The sequence below is a fragment of the Syngnathoides biaculeatus genome, chromosome 1 (assembly GCF_019802595.1).
Source record: "Syngnathoides biaculeatus isolate LvHL_M chromosome 1, ASM1980259v1, whole genome shotgun sequence".
NCBI classification, from domain to species: domain Eukaryota; kingdom Metazoa; phylum Chordata; class Actinopteri; order Syngnathiformes; family Syngnathidae; genus Syngnathoides; species Syngnathoides biaculeatus.
The window spans coordinates 12,801,456-12,817,633 of NC_084640.1; the positions used below are offsets into that span (position 1 = coordinate 12,801,456).

The following is a 16,178-nucleotide window of genomic DNA, read 5'->3' on the forward strand; positions in this document are numbered from 1 at the left end:
TAACATCCTACTTAAATGCTGGAAATATTTAGCGGGATGTGCATCGGTGGTTAGTCTTGTGAAGCCTTCCGTTAACTTAAGGTCGCAACCTCAGTTTTTTTATAGTTTGACCAATTCTCTGTGTGAATTGCTAGAAGCTGGTCGATCATTTGTTTATATTCTCCCAAAGGCTTTCATGTTATTTGTAATAATGTAAAGTATTTTATACTCTCCAAACGTGGCCTCTAGCCAAATAAACACCACGCCCCGCGCCATCACCTGCTTAAAGGACGTGTTCTTCTTGACAGTCAACAGACAGCATGTAACTAACATACACAAGCGTTTGTAAATAAAGGCCTATTTTTAAATCAAGGCCTCGCTCCAAATAGACGGCTGGTACTCTCTGGAGTTGAGTAAATAAACAACCCTTGAGCTGAAAATCTTTGGGAAACACATCTGGAATCAAATTAAAAAAAAAAAAAAAAGGGATAGACCTCATTTAATTAACAGTAAAGTACTGCCACGAGTATTTAGAAAGACTTCAAACAAATAAACGCAAGATGCATTCAAAAGTTTGGTCTGAATTGTTTGAATACATTTTAGGAAAATCACACAAACTACTTGTTCTCGTCATTTTGCTTGTGGATGGTCTCATTCATGGAGGTCTTTTCATTTTCAGGGCATCGTGTCGACCGCAACTCTCCATTTTTTTCAAATAGGTCCAACTACAAACTAATTTAGGGTCCCAATTGCCATACAGGAGAGCGATTCTAGAGTAAGTTTCTTTTGGCTTGTCCCGTTAGGGGTCGCCACAGTGAAACGCTCATACTTGTTTGGCACAGTTTTTATGCTGGATGCCCTTCCGGACGCAACCCATCTCGGGGAGTGGAGGCCCCAGTGGGATACGAACTCACAACCCCTGGTTTACCAAACCGACGCTCTAACCACTGAGCTATGGGGCCTAAAGGACTGATATATGGACGCCCTCTAGAGGTTTGCAAAAGAATCACAGAATTAAATGTTCAAACTCTGCTTAATGTTACTTAATGCTACTTACTACAGTCCAATACTTTTGTTACAGTTCAGTTGTATTTAACTTTTAAGTACAAGACATTTGACATTTACTCTATTTGAAAGGCTTGATTTATTTAGTAATTTTCACATGCCACAAAAAAAAATTCCTCCTCTATTAGCGTTAAAGTTCAAACCGTGCGGAATGTTAGCGTCTTACAAAAAGAATCAGTCCATTGCGAGCCGAGTATTTTCTCAGGTGATGTTTGGTGTAAAACATAGAAAAACCAGTGCACTTGAGGGTCGAACATACTGCAGCAGATGCAAGTTGTCCGTGACAAAAATTCATCATTGCTCTCAAAATTGAGCAGTGGATATAAAACAGCTGTCATAAAACAACTCAGTCGTGACATTTCCCCACAAAAGCCAGTTGTATGCTGAGTGTAACGTCGTGCTCATGGGTGGTCTGTTCTTTAAAGGTATCCAAGCCTGTATGAGACCCCCCGACAACAAAATGATGCCATAAATTGCTGCTAGCTTCGCCTCGGCGATCATCGAAGCCTGCATGGGAGACGATGAAGTCGATCAAAGCAGGGAGCACTGATGTTGACCTCACATCCCGCTACTTTATTTTTGTCTGCTTTACTCTCATGCAAACTCGACATGCGCCGCCGATACTACTCAATACTCAGCCTGTCGTCATCGCAAATACGGAGTCGAGCATTCTCCAGTAGGGAGGCGTTCAATAATTTACGGTTGTGCGTTTTATGGTTTTCTTTGTGGTTCCGGGAATTCCTGTATTGTTTGGTTTTGCATTTCACAATTGGACAGGAACATTTTGCATACTTGGTAGACACAACAATGACAAGTGTGATCATATTGAGCCATACATTTTGCGGCACATACTCGAGTTGTTATGATACATAGCCGCAGTGCTGTAACGGGTTTGTTCCTGGCATGTGAACAGTGTGTAATAAGATAAACAAAATTTGACTGAGGTTTGAACGTGTATTTAGTATATGGCATGACATAAATTACAAATGAAAAAAAATGACAAACAAACCTGATTATGTTTGAGAGCAACTGATCAAATGCAATGTTAAATCGGAATTGATGCCAAATATACTTTCGGAGATCTCCATCAGATCTGGAGGAAATTTTTAAATCTATTTTGCGTTTGAATTAACTAACAACTACGAGATAATTAAACCTGAGAAGAACAATCATCTAGAATATATAAAAATGTGAGTGGAACATTCTTTGACTTCAAACCGTTCATATGATTCACGTGAGACACAAACAGAAGCCTGATCCTAAACCCACCAAGATTTAAAACAGCTCATTCTGTTCCGTTCTCCAGGTAATAAATGTTTATGCCTGACGACAAAGACAAACCCGCAGAAAAGGGCAATCACACGGCTTCTGAGTGCATTAATCAATCTCCAAATGCCGTTGCTGCTGATCCAGGAGCCAAAGACAAACACATTGTCTATGGAAGCTTCAAGCGCACAAAGACGTCACTTGTTTTCTCCTTCCTGGCGAGCATTGTAGTGATGATTGTGCAAGGTTAACAGATGAAAGACGTCCATTGATCTTTTTACCAATCACTCTTTGGGCTTGCCTTATCGTAGTCGGCGTAGATAAACACGTGCACGCCTCAACACGGACTTACAGTACAAGATGTTGAAAACCGAAGAGCGCAGATGTCGCCTAAAGGAACACTCAGCTGGGGTGCAGATGTGCTGCTCACCAGTGAACACGTTGAATACACAACACACATAAACACACGTTTGAACACACTTCTCATATACAGTACGTATAGAGTAAAGTTTGCATGCCACTGGGAAAGGTCAAAGAGATTGTTGGTGGGTGACAAGCATCATCTCCAAACGGGTAATATAATTCGGATACTGTGATCAAACAGAGGATGAAGGAAGTATTCCCTAAAGCAGCCTGCAGGGTGAGACGGACAAAGTGAGTGGATGCTGAAATGAAAGAGTGAAGGAATGTGGATAGGAGCAAGAGGACCCAGTAATAGGACATGCGGTTCAGATTATGACTCCGTGTTGACCAGAGAGACCTTGCTCTGTTTGACTGTATTCTGCGATTGTGGCAAAGTAGCTGAAAAGCATTTTGTTAGCATAGTAGCATAATTGCCCATGTCATTCTTTAAAGAAAAAAACCCGCAGCAAATTCAACAATTGCCCAGATTCAACCTTGAGGATTACCCCGACCTAGATGAAGAATTTAAACACTCATAAAGAAAAAACATCTTATTTAACAAGCACACCGTGAATCTAAAATTTCTGGGGCAATTATGCTACTGTGCTAACAATTTCTGGGCAAATGAGGGAAGGACATATTTTACATCTGATGGTAGATATTTCGCCATAGTTTCAACCAAAGTTCCTGAAGCTTAAGGTAACAGGTAAGTGCAAGGCTACTACAGGGTGGCTGCTATTAATGTGTGTGTGTGTGTGGTGTGTGTGTGTGTGTGTGTGTGTGTGTGTGTGTGGTGTGTGTGTGTGTGTGTGTGTGAGAGAGAGAGAGAGAGAGAGAGAGAGACTATCTAAAATCTCTGTCTCTGATTCGTTGTATGTCTTCTGGCGGAGGAGTGAAGTGAGGCTACGTTCAAATCTTGTGAACAATTTTAACAAGGCTAAAGTCTGTTTTAAAAGATAAAGCTTCTAATAAAAAGTACTTTTTGTTAGCGTGTTTACATTTTTACAAGTGTTTGTGGCGACATATGTGCGACTACATAACATGCCCTTATCATGGTCTTGGAGATTTATCGTTAGTCTTTTATTGTTTTGAGTATTGTTGTGTATGACTGAAAACAATGTCAAAGCATGGCGACCCCCCGCCCCCTGCCAAAAAAAAGTACCTGTACCATAAAGGTTTTATAATGGAAACAATGGAATAGTTCAGGATCTAAACAAATTATGTAAAAATGGATTGTTTAGACGACAGAATCTCCACTGACGAAGGTTGTGAATGCCATTTCTCTAAAAATTCCATAACTGTTTCAGTTATTTTTACTGTCTCAAAACACTGCTGACAGATAAACAGGTAACTGAGTCATCTTGAAGTAATCACACAAAGTAGGAACAATTTGCTACTAATAGGAAGAGTTGACCCTTATGCATGCTCACTATTAGTGGCTTGTTTCTTGTCCACGAGCAAAACTAAATAAAGATGAGAAACCAGAAGCCCAGACAAGGACCACCAGCATAATTCAGACAAAGGCAGGAAGCTACATTAGCAAGTGCCAGAAAAAAAAAGGGTATGCCGGGAAATCTCTCGCTAAGCAAGTAATTATTACAATTGGTCGAAAATAGTAGGCATCATTCTTTTAATAAAACAACGTTCACCGTACAGCTTCTTGTGCCTGCCAGAACTGCTTGGCATGAAGCAATACACGTTTAAAGAGGGCATACCAGAATGTGAAAAAAAAGGATGTTTCGAGCCATAGATACTGTATAAAGTCGTCAAGCCCCTCTGCATCCCTGTGAGGTGGTGAGCAGCCGTACACATTTGGACGGACTTCACGATCCCACATAATCACTCCTGGAAGACTCCCTGCTGGTCTGTTTCCCATTTGAAACCTCAGTGAATCCCGACCTCATCCCTTTTAAAGCGCACGAGCACCAGAGACAGTTACGCTCGGTGCCGACGCAGTGGAAATTTTCAGAACCGCAGAAATAAAAGGAAATCATCTTGTTGGATCAAACATACGTTTTCAGTGCTTCGTGCCACCGGGCCCCAGCTCAGGAGGCACTATTTTGTCCAGACATTCACATGAACATCTTAATTTTAATAGTATGCAATTTTTCTGATTCTGTACTTAATCACGGTCCAGTATTTTATCCCAACATTAATTGTGTTTGACGTTTGGGACGATTCACGTATGATGGAATTGTTCCTGTGCCAATTAATAGTCGGAATGACATATCAACCGATAGGTCAGACTCGACTACAGTAGACAACAAGGCTAGTTTTCATGCAGATTCATGTAAATCGGCATTTAAAAAGCATTAACTCAGACTGAACACTCATTAAGCTGCTCAACCTTTTATGCTGTCTGCGCTCATTAGTATTTCGTCTACTTTCGGCGGATAATTGTGCCCTTAAATTCAATGAAAGTTTCTTAGAAAAGCTTCATTTAATCAGGAATCTACCATTTATCTAACCGCCGTGAGTTAAATTGTTAGAAAAATATACAGTGTTCACCCAACATTGACCGGGAGCTGACGAAAAAAACGAAAATCTGCGAGGAATTGATGCCCCCACTAAAACAGTTAAGAATCGCCTTTCGTAGACACAAGATGGCGGCAAAGCGCTAGTTTTCTATTAGACAAGCCGATGGCCTGTCTCAATGAAGCTCCTCCCCTCCCTTCAACATAGTTCCTTGGCATCAATTCCTACAAACGAGAGATGATGTCTCTTGACACCCTTGTTCCTTTTTAAAACCTAACCTGGTTCAGATGTCCTGCGCTATTCTTTCTGTTCAACGGAAAAAGAGAAACATGTTTGCATGTTCAACGCCGGCTCAAGCGCGCCTGTTGAAAAACAAGCCTTGGACGAAGTTTTCTTTTTCCAAAGGGGCTTCAAAATGGAAACACATTGAAACGGAGCGTACGGATCCAGTCCGCAAAAGTTGTGTACATTCTCCATCTGCAGTGGGTGCTGCTGAATTTGTGAGTTACATAATAAACCGAAAGGGCAACCAGATGCCCTTGGTCATTACAGGCCTGATGATGGAGTGCAATAACACTTTAAAGATTTTATAAGACTATAAAGAAAGATTTAACCTTGATTCAGTTATATGAATCGCTGATAGTTCCAATGGGCTTCCAATGTATACACTTGGCCCTGAGAGCAAGTGTTCCAGACTGATGTCTCATTTTTGCCTTGATTATAGGGGGATGGTGGGATTTAAAAAAAAAAATGCTAAATTTGTGTCTTACAGCCCAAGGAAGGTTGCTTCCTTGGGCATGGTTGCTACTCCATCACAGTAAGATAGAAGTCCAACAGACAAGAATTGAGACTCTACTGTCATGACAATGATGTTAATGGTAAAACGTAGCTACTTTGGTAGCTCCTCACGGACTTGTCCGTTCACGGTGAACATGTGCAGTGAGGTTCCGACGCTACATCTCAATTGAGTAACACAATTCAAAAATTAGAAATTAGCCTTCAAAACAAACTGTCACACAGAATGTTCCCCTTTTGCACGGATGAATGTCTAAACACGTGTCAAGCAACTCGGCAAGGAGAAATAAATAAAACAATGCCGGGGTGTAAAACAATAGATGATTGATCGGTTGGATTTGAATTTTAATTAATAGCAGGTAAGTACGATTCCTGGGTCTCTCAGTGAAGTATGTACAACGAGAGATTACGATTCGGAGAAAGATGTGAAGCTACTGTGACTTGAATACAATGTCTCATAATTGTATAACACCTGAGGTGGTCCATTTATCTTTTCAATTTGAAGGATGCAGACTCTGAAATACCAACTGTTGCATTTCGCGCTACTGACAACCTGGCATTACTTGCTACAATTTGCTTTTTCCCTTCAAAAATGTATTCTGGTGAAAATATCTCCATACAAATGTGAGTTATGTATTTTCAAATACCACTGACAGGGTAAGCATACACGGTGAAACTGCTTCTTGTTGGAATATATAAATTTAACTAGCTTGACAGAGCTAAAGAGGACAAGGCAGCTCCCACAGTAAAACTTCCTGGTCAGGAATCTTTCTGGAAAACATTACAATTTAAAAGTATGATGCAGAAGCACTGGAGGTGCAGATTTGTATATATTTTATTTTATTGGCAACAAACGACCTAAATATGTGAGCTACTAAGAGGGAGGTTAACATGAGATCTATTAAATTACTAAATAGAAAACATTCAGTATGTAATGGAGACAACATGAGTCTGTTTTAGTGCTTCTTACACTGAGGTTACTTTGCAGGATTACGTTACGTTATTATGAAGGATATCTGACATAAGACAGTGACAAAGGTCAAATCGTGACATCTTCCTTGTCACCTTTCCATGAGTTAAAATATTCACGTTGCTGCCTCCCACTGTGTGTTTTTTTATTTCTCATACAGCAGAGTTGAAAAGGAAGCTTTGAGCTGTCAACTTGGGATCAGGAAGAGGGTTTTAACCATTTCCAAGATAAATCAGAAGGCTGTGACAAAAGCATCTGTGTTTGACTACTGGGACTGGGAACGGCCTTATTGCAAATAACGGCGAGACTCACTCGAGGCATGAAAAAGTCAGAGGTTAAGTGGGTTAACAAAGTTATCAACAAAAAATGTACACGCATTCACATCTTGTGCCTCAAGAGATATCACTCTCAGCACCCGCTCAGCATCTCCGCGGAGTTCAGCAGGCAGGGCAAATACTCTTTCTAGGTCCGGCACCGAAATCTCCTCGGCTTTGGAGCGCGTCACTGGGCCGACGCTTCAAAACACTCCCCAAATCCTTAGCTATCCCCCTGAGAGGGAACATCTGTGGGCCGGCATGGCCCGCAGATGAGAACAGCCTCGGCTGTGTGGCTGAATGAATCGGTGCATGGTTTATATTCCATGTCGAAAATGTTTGACTTCATTCGCTGTACACTATCATATATAAATACTTTTAGGCATAGCTGTGTGCACGTGTTTTTAAAGTATGAAGCCAAAGTGATCAGTTAAAGGAGATCGCAATGAAGTTGAAGTTGTAAGATATTTGCGTATTTGGGTGTATAGAACTAACCAGAGGTGAAATGTTCTACTTTGTCGTATTCATCTTTTGATGTCAAAACTAAACTGTGACACCATATTTAAATATTGCAGGATGAGTCAGTTTCACACATTTTTTGGGGATGTCCTGATCACAACATCACCCATTTTCCAAAAAGTGGGAAAAGTAGGCAGCATGTGAAGGACCTTATGAGCTAAGACAGCCTTAGCGTGGTATCTACAAATTTACAAAGGTTGCACCCCCTGACTGGGTTACAAGTATTGTGTAGGTCCACTAAAAACTTATTCATGATACAAAATGGCTAAACCATCTTTTAATGCCCTCAAATACGTCTTTGACAGACATTAAGCGAATACAGGCAATTTCCAGGGGCCCACAAACATTTCCTAATTATCCAATTTAAAACACTTCTTATTGTCACACTTGAAAAAACAAAATATTTCATCTATTATGATTGTTGAAACAACACCCTCTCCCTTTTCATGCAATGGACTATTCCATCTTCTTACTCTGCATGTGAAGACTTGAAGAATTCAAGAAGAGGATATCAAAACAAATGTGTTGCCGCGTTGTGAATAAAATTAAGCGAAGTTATACTGTATCCCTTTAGGATGGAGAAGAGAAAGTGAGAAGAAAACAAACAGTTCTTATCGAAGGTTTCAATCTTTCTGACAGTAACGCCGAGCAGGTAACCAAAAAAAGCAAGAGGCTGCAATGTTTCAAGAACTGCTGCATCAAATAGTATCACTTTTGCATTCTTGTTCCTGGAAATTAAATTATCAAAGTGGCAAGTGCACATCTTGATGACATAAAAGAATCCACATCAACGCACAAATGCATATGAACAATGCAAAGACACACTGGTCCGAGAGCCAAGAGCGAGTCTTGCTGTTAGCTTAAACAGATCCAGTCGATTTGTGCCGATCGGGGGCTAAGAACTGATGAGCTGAGGGGTTCAATACAGAACTCTGCTCCAAACAGAGGAGCAGGTGTATATTTAAACAGGTTGATTCCAACTAAGAAAGCAAGACTTTATTACCATCGCAGCAAAATAGCTCAATTATGCAGATTTAACATTCATTTCTCAGTTCAAGTTACAGTGGAAATATCTGCGCAAAGGGACACAATCAAAATGGTTTACAACTGACATGTCTGTGTGAAGTAAGAAAAGAATGTTAAACCAAGGAAAATCATGAATGAATGGAAGAAAGCGAGACTGCTTGAGAGATGAGTAAGACGAAAGGAGGATATGATCTACATTTCTCAGCGGGAAATGTGTTAAAGGCCGGGTACACTCATGTATGTGATTTTTTTTCCAAGGCCAATTCACCCTCTTACTAGGACACATGGAGCGCTCCGCACATGAGGGAGGCAGAGCCAGGGTTTTTCTTTTCATGCGGAAAAAAAAAGGACGGAAGAATGGGCTGAAGTAACCGTAGCTGCCGAATTGGCCCTGGAGGACCGAAAACCTGCTACTCTCACTTTCATGAACACGTGGGGCGAAATGCCACACTTGGATGGGGACTGAAGCACGATCTTGACAACCTTTCCCTTCGGATCACAGTTCACATTACATGCTGGGGCATGTATGATAAAAAAGAAAATAAAATAATAATAATAATAATTCTTTTAAAAAACGATCACAATCAGCCATGGTCAGCAACATAATCGTGCATACCTGCACTTCGTTGCTTTCCATGATGAAAGGATTAGCTTGGAAAATGGTTTTGGCCAGTGAATGAATGTCCAGACAGAGCAGCAAACAAGACCTGAAATTTTGCACGCCATCCAGCACTGGATATTGGACAGTGAGAAAAGACACTGGACAGTCTTTTATTTTGTTAAACCTTTAACCCAGCAGTCTAATATACTTAACAATCTTTCTCCTTGGCGCTGGAAGTCCGACTACTTCTGTCCATTGTCAGCTAATTGGCACCACATGCAAATGACCGCACTAAACGTTAACGCAGAGATATTTCGGTCCTGATGTTTTCAGTTTTGGTGATGAATATCCTTGTTAATTAGTTGCAACAGGGCAGGGATGTTTACATTCAATGAATTCCAACTTTTTATAATTAATTGACCAAAATACCATAAGTCATCTTATTCTACCATATATTAGAAATCTCCCCGGGTCCTCTGCAGCTCTGTTGTCCCAGCAATCTTGGTATCATCGACGTCTTCAAAACATGATCCCTTTATTACCCCCATGATATTGGAAAAGAGGAGAAAAAAACAGAGCGAAGTGAGCTCGGTAGGGAGGTTGCTCCAGCAGGCGATCTTCTCGGCCAGGAATTATTGGATGCTCAGGTGTTGTGAACAGGAGCATTGTCACGGTGAGGCGGTCACGAGTTGTCCGGCCTCAACTCGGGAAGTACAAGCAACTATTTACACCCACATGCTTAATTTACAGTCACAGAGGGAAAATAAATCCAATGCTAGCTGCACCAAAGTCATCTGTGTGCATGATGACAATCCCAGCGAGCCACAGATTGGTTCTCCATTTAGTCGCTGTTTTATACAAACAAAGATGGCATTCTCTTCCTTGTTTAGCCCGATTCTTGGATACTGCCCGGTTGTTGTACTGCTACTTTCAAAAGACAGAATCTTAAAAGTTTAGGGCCGGTTTGACTACTGCAATAATTTCAATGTATCTAAAGTTAGATGCAAGATATACAGTTCCGGGGATGTGGAGGGCTCCTGTTAAGTCAGGCAAGTTATTTTTTTTTTCTGGTTACGCAGGTCAAAGTCAGATATGAATGAAGACCTGACTGACTGTGTGGCCTTGGATCTGCATATTAAGTTCCATCTGCTTTGAGAAAACAGATCTCATTTGGATCAGTGTGGATTTCCAAAACATCCTCTTCCTTTTCCTGATTGTCTCCACTGATGAACTCAGCCCATTAACGACTGGGAAAAGAAATTGAAATGAAAACGGACCCTCTGTGCATGGGGACCGACAAAAGAAGCATGTGGCACTTTCGGCTGTTCTGCCTGCCACATGCAATAAATTCTGCCTCCACGTGCTGTAATAATTAGCATTTGGAAATATAACCGTAGATGATGTTGGGTTTTGCTTTTCAGATTTATGATGAGACAGTCCCATAACTCAAAGACAAACTGCGCTGTTTAAAGAACTAGTTCTGGCTACCTGGGTAGACCTTCAAAATGAGGATAAACAGAGAACGGGAGGAAAATTAAAGGGACTTCATTTGCTTGTTATAAAACTATTAATATGAAGTCAATTAATCACGTTACTGGCTCTGTTGGTAGGCAGTAAATCGCAACTCTAAATCCCGCATTTCAACAGATGTTTGTTGAGATTACACTTGCTAAATAAGATTGTCCCTTCAGTTCAATCACACAATCAGGGCCGAGACGTCAAACATGCTCCTTTTAATGGTCTTTGGCATTCGAGAAGTACAGCACAAAGGTCTCGGGTTACCGCAGCTGCAGTCCGCACGGTGCGCAATTTGGGAAGCCGATTTGGAGGGATGGCTCCAAGATAGAAACGGGATCCAGTGGACTTGATGCGACCTGGACCACCTCCGCCAGCGAACACTGACAGTGATGGAGAAGAAAAACAAAGAGCTGGAGGGAGGTAGAGGAATCGCTGAGGAAATGAATATCTTACAGTAACACATGGTGTGAAAGAAAGAAATGTCTCTCTCTCGATGACCTTGTGTTTTTCATTCCTCCCTCCGCCCTCCCCGCCCGCGCTCTCCTTCCTCCTCCACCCCTCGCTCGCGCGCCTCGCCGATTGAAATATGCAAGCGTAACAGTTGGGGAAATAAGATCGAGGGGTTTGTGAAAAAGGGTGGCGCTGCTGTGCGGCAGCGAATCCGTGTTGAAGAGCGCTGTGTGTCAACAACCGCTTGGAGGTAATTTGTGAATATTTGGGACAATTATGCAATTGAAAACATGAGCAAAAGACCATGATGGGAGCATGGTGCTGAAAAGATGATTACCCCATATCTTGCCATAAACTGCTAAAGAATGACTTACAGATGACTTTCTGGCTGCGGTTTCCGTTCCATATAAATAGAGGCACCTCTATTAGACAATGATTTTAAATTCTGCGTATTGTAATATCGGCTTTCATTTCCGAACTGCCGGCTCCTAGCTATCTCAAGGCCCACCACAGTATAATGTTCTTCTCCAGTTTCACCTCAAACCTGCTTTGGTTTATGTGGGAAAAGGGATGTCCGTTTGTTTGCAGGACATCTCTGTTTGCTTACACTCGTCAAATGATCTTGGCCGTTGACTTCATAAATACATAAGTTGTTTTTCTGTGAAAGATAAGCGTGTCAACAGAACCAGGACGAGACTAGAATTTGTCACCACAATGCGATACTCCACCATCAACTTTGGATGAAGCTTATTTTTCCTTTCAGCGCACATTTGTAATGGAGGGTAATAAGGTCCTTATGAGGATACAATGGTCTGAAGTTGCTGACCCCGCAACATTTTTGTGGTAGGTTCATGTTCATTGACAGGGGTATGTTCTGCTTGTCTAAGGTTAGCAGGTTAAACCGTTTTGGTTAAGATCGGAGGATTACAATTATCTTGCTTTCTGACCCGAGATGAGGTCAGATTGATGAGTCTTGTGATGAGGAGCAAGAATTATGGGGTTAGGATTCAGGGGTTATTATTATTTTACTATATACAATATACTTTATATCCAACGCAAGATGAGGTCAGATGACTCGGAAAATCTTCATTGACGGCTATTGGTTTTGATATTTAAATTATTAAAGCGCATCATAGAGTCAGAAGTCTAGGATGAGTGTCAGAGAGAGCATTTGAGGGAGGGCATTGGACCCAAGTTGAGGTTAGATTGGCTCATACATGATTTGCCTCATCGGCACTGAACAAGAACAAACTTTCAACCATTCTTCAGATCTCCAAACCTTCTTTCATGCTCGAAGATTGGAATCCTCTTTTTGTTTAGACTAGGTCTTTAATTTTGCATTGGTGTTTTCGGTAACCCAAAAAAAAAACCCCACATCATTTCCGTTCACCAAACTGAAACTGCGCAAGTCCCGGTCGCAGCAGATGTGAAGAATAATAAAATAACCCAGACTAACCTGCCCCGGCTCGACCCGACCCGACATGACGATTCACATTTCCTACACGGAGTTGACAGGTCAAACGAGCACATTCCACTTCCTACAGTGACCTCATCCATCGGGAGCCACCAGGAAACGATCCTCCTCCCAACTCTGTCGCTCGGTGACCTGAAACGGAAACAGACAGCAACGCTGTGGCTATCCAATTGTCTGTCTCACGAGTACTTGCTAGGATTTTGTATGAAAATAAATTCATTTTCAGTCACACAAAGAAAATTCTGAGGGGATTGTGAAGAGCCATATTCATAAAAGGTCATAAAAGGTCACCTGATGAAAGTTTCCAATTTAATCGTTTCTTTCCCACAAATAATGTCTTTGTTTATGTATCTACACCAGGTTATATTTTTGAACATTTATTTGAGCCACAGTATTCCCTATGTACATCGCAATTCACCCATTACAGATCAGTGCGTTGTATATTTTATTTTCCACATTCCACATCACATATATAGCTCCATATAGCGGGATTTTCAATGTATACTAAAATTTTGTTGTGATAAAATAAATGCATAAAACATTAAAACGGTAAAAATAATAATAATGATAATAATGAATCATTAAAACATTACAAGGAATAAAATGTACACTGGGTACACTGTTACTATATGTTTAAGAGTTTAAAAGGTGTTTAGGATTATAGAGCGTGTTTATGAGAGTACAGGAGAGGTTAACAGGAGTGTGGGGAAGTTAATAAAAGTCGAAGGAGGTTTACACAAGTTCGGAACAGAACAAATAAACCCGAAAGTCAAGGTTCAAGGTACCACGGTACAGTGATTTCATTATTTTATACTATATGTTAGTACTTAGTCCGACATATTCAGTCTATGGAAATATAACGACATTCTAAGTCCATGCCACAGCCCTTCCACAAGTAGCAATGATCGTTTATATGATACATGTAATTCTTATTTTAGCTGTCATCCAGTTTACAAATACTTTACAGGGTTATGGAATTATTAGATGTTATTTTCCAGGTGTCGCTAACATACTATTTTTAAAATGAGGTTCCAAATTTATAAAGATCTCCTCATGAAAGAATTGCTGTTCTGGCTTGTCACGCTTCCCTTACCCGTTCAAATATTACCATCCCTTTACCACTGACTGTCGGCATTCTCTGACTCGAGAGTTCTGGTATTTTCTTCATAACTCTAAATACTCGTGGTCACGCTTAGTCTTTTGCTCTGCACCTTCTTTTATTGCGATGATGCCGTTTAACACATGAAAACGATCCCAAGCTCACAATGGGTCTTTTGCCTATTCAAGCCTCCGTCATATGTCCTACGAATAACTTTTTGCTTTCATTTTGCTCTCAGTGCGCTTATTGTTCGTGATGGCGAGAGCATTTAACGTGTTTCTAATTACTGGAAGTGTCACGCTTGTTTAAAACATAATAAAAGCCCAATTTATCACAGTAATTACCGGGGTGGTCTCTCTGAGCGTTTGGGAGCTTAAAATAACGGGCCTTCAAATATCTTTTTTATGCTTTATGATGATAAGAACCGTATCGCTGTCAGTGCCATGGAGACCACGGCAACAATGTAGATGTACCACTGTATGGTCATGAAAATGATACTGCCGGTTGACTATGAAGGAAGGTCGTGAAGGAGGCTTGCGTCACAAGGAGCGCAGTGTTAGCCCTGAGCGGCGGGCGAGGGGTCAAGGGTCGCAAACGTGTAAAGGAAGGGAGGGGCACGCCTTTTGGCCAAGCTGAGACCTGTGATTGACGACAGTTGGGTATAATTACACTTTTATGTCATACGTCCCGTTTTTTTCTCCGCGTGGCCCTCTGGTTACTGTTTTTACTATGTTTTTCTCTCATGCATCAAAGTCACTTATCGTCGTCTGACATGTTTTCCCGGAGCTGCTACGGCTGCTGATGTGGTTAGCGCTGGAAAGCCAAACAAAGCACGACACGGCACTCCATCAACCTTGCGTGATGATGTCACGATAAGATTAATACGCTGTTAGCGCTGCGCTCCCACCTTCCACGCGTAACAAGTCAAGCTACGGGCAGGTGTGTTGTCGCAAATCAGTGACATTTGTGGAAAGCGGTCATGTTTTTTAAGCCCCACTCCTTCATATTGTAAACTTGAACCAGACCATGGAGAGGCGGAGGTGGGTGTGAATGAGGGGGTTGTGTCCACGAACAGTCCGCCCTTTGAGCTCCCGAGGACCAGGTCCACCCTCGCGGGTTGCGGGCGTTCACGGTGGAGGTGTCGCCATCGGGATGCTAAGTGCCTCTGACCGAGACCACTCGAGCGCAGCCCAATTTTTGCATTTCATTAAAACAACCGCTACCACATGTTCCACCCAAGCTGTTTTAATCAAATCTCGCTTCTACCTAGAAAGGATCTCTGTTCGACATTTTAACAGGTCGCACGAGCACAAAAGGGCCCAAACATGAGAAATGTCGTAAGGGACGACGGTGATTCCCAAACGCCGGGCGGTGGCGCATTAGATATTATCCGATTTCACTTCATTGCTCTGAAAACGAGTACAGCGATGCCTTGTTTTATGACCGCACGAAATAAATGCTCTTCCACGAAATGGCAGCGGTACATAATTAACCTGTGTCCACCCGTTGCGATCCATAAAACAGAATAACTCATGTCGCACTCATAAAGTAGATTTGTGAGGAAGTTAAGACAAAAATCATAATTATTTCATTAGATATGCTTTTCGTGATGCTTGTGTTGGTGGTGTTCCATGAGATTTTTTTTTAATGCAATAAAACCATTTTAACTGGCAAAACACACAGAAGGAGTACAAGGATTGGTGCGGAATACATTAGTTCAGTAGCTGCCATAAATTTGAGAAAAATATTCGCCTCTTGGAGGTACGTGATCTCCACAGTTTTTAATATTTATCCCCCGGGAGCTTCAAAAGCAGCATTTACAACCGCTCGGTATTTTTGGCACCGACGTCGGAGTTCGGCGGATGATTCATGTGACGGGCATAAATGTCAAATGTACACATGCCATTTCATGGCAATTCATGTTACATTTGTACAGATATTTCAATGTACTGACATTCACGTACAGTACATATAGACGTACTTGTAAGGAGAACAATCTGGAGTGGAGTGCTCTATTTTAGTCGTAAAATAAATGAGTATCTCTTACACAGTAGTAGTAGTACTAATTGAAAACAAAGTATTGAGGTTTTTGAGGTTTGGGGCTCGACACCGTGTACATAGTCATGAAGTGCTTCCTTCAAAGTTCAAGTCTTTGTATTGTCCATTAAGCGGCAGCTGGATCAGACCCAGCTAAAAATCATATCAAATGTGTTGAGTCTTAAGAA

The 16,178-nt window shown here is 41.4% G+C and overlaps 1 protein-coding gene across 3 annotated transcripts in view; it reads right to left on the minus strand.

The window, feature by feature from the left end:
- Nucleotides 1–12,970, minus strand: part of col8a2 (collagen, type VIII, alpha 2) — a 71,453-nt gene extending 58,483 nt beyond the window's left edge. The window contains exon 1 of one of the 3 annotated variants that reach the window (XM_061817385.1): nucleotides 12,837–12,970. The gene's annotated coding sequence lies outside the window, so the exon portion shown is untranslated. The remainder of the gene's footprint in view (nucleotides 1–12,836) is intronic. The other 2 variants (XM_061817353.1, XM_061817368.1) reach the window with 2 other exon arrangements.
- Between the last annotated feature and the right edge of the window lie 3,208 nt (nucleotides 12,971–16,178).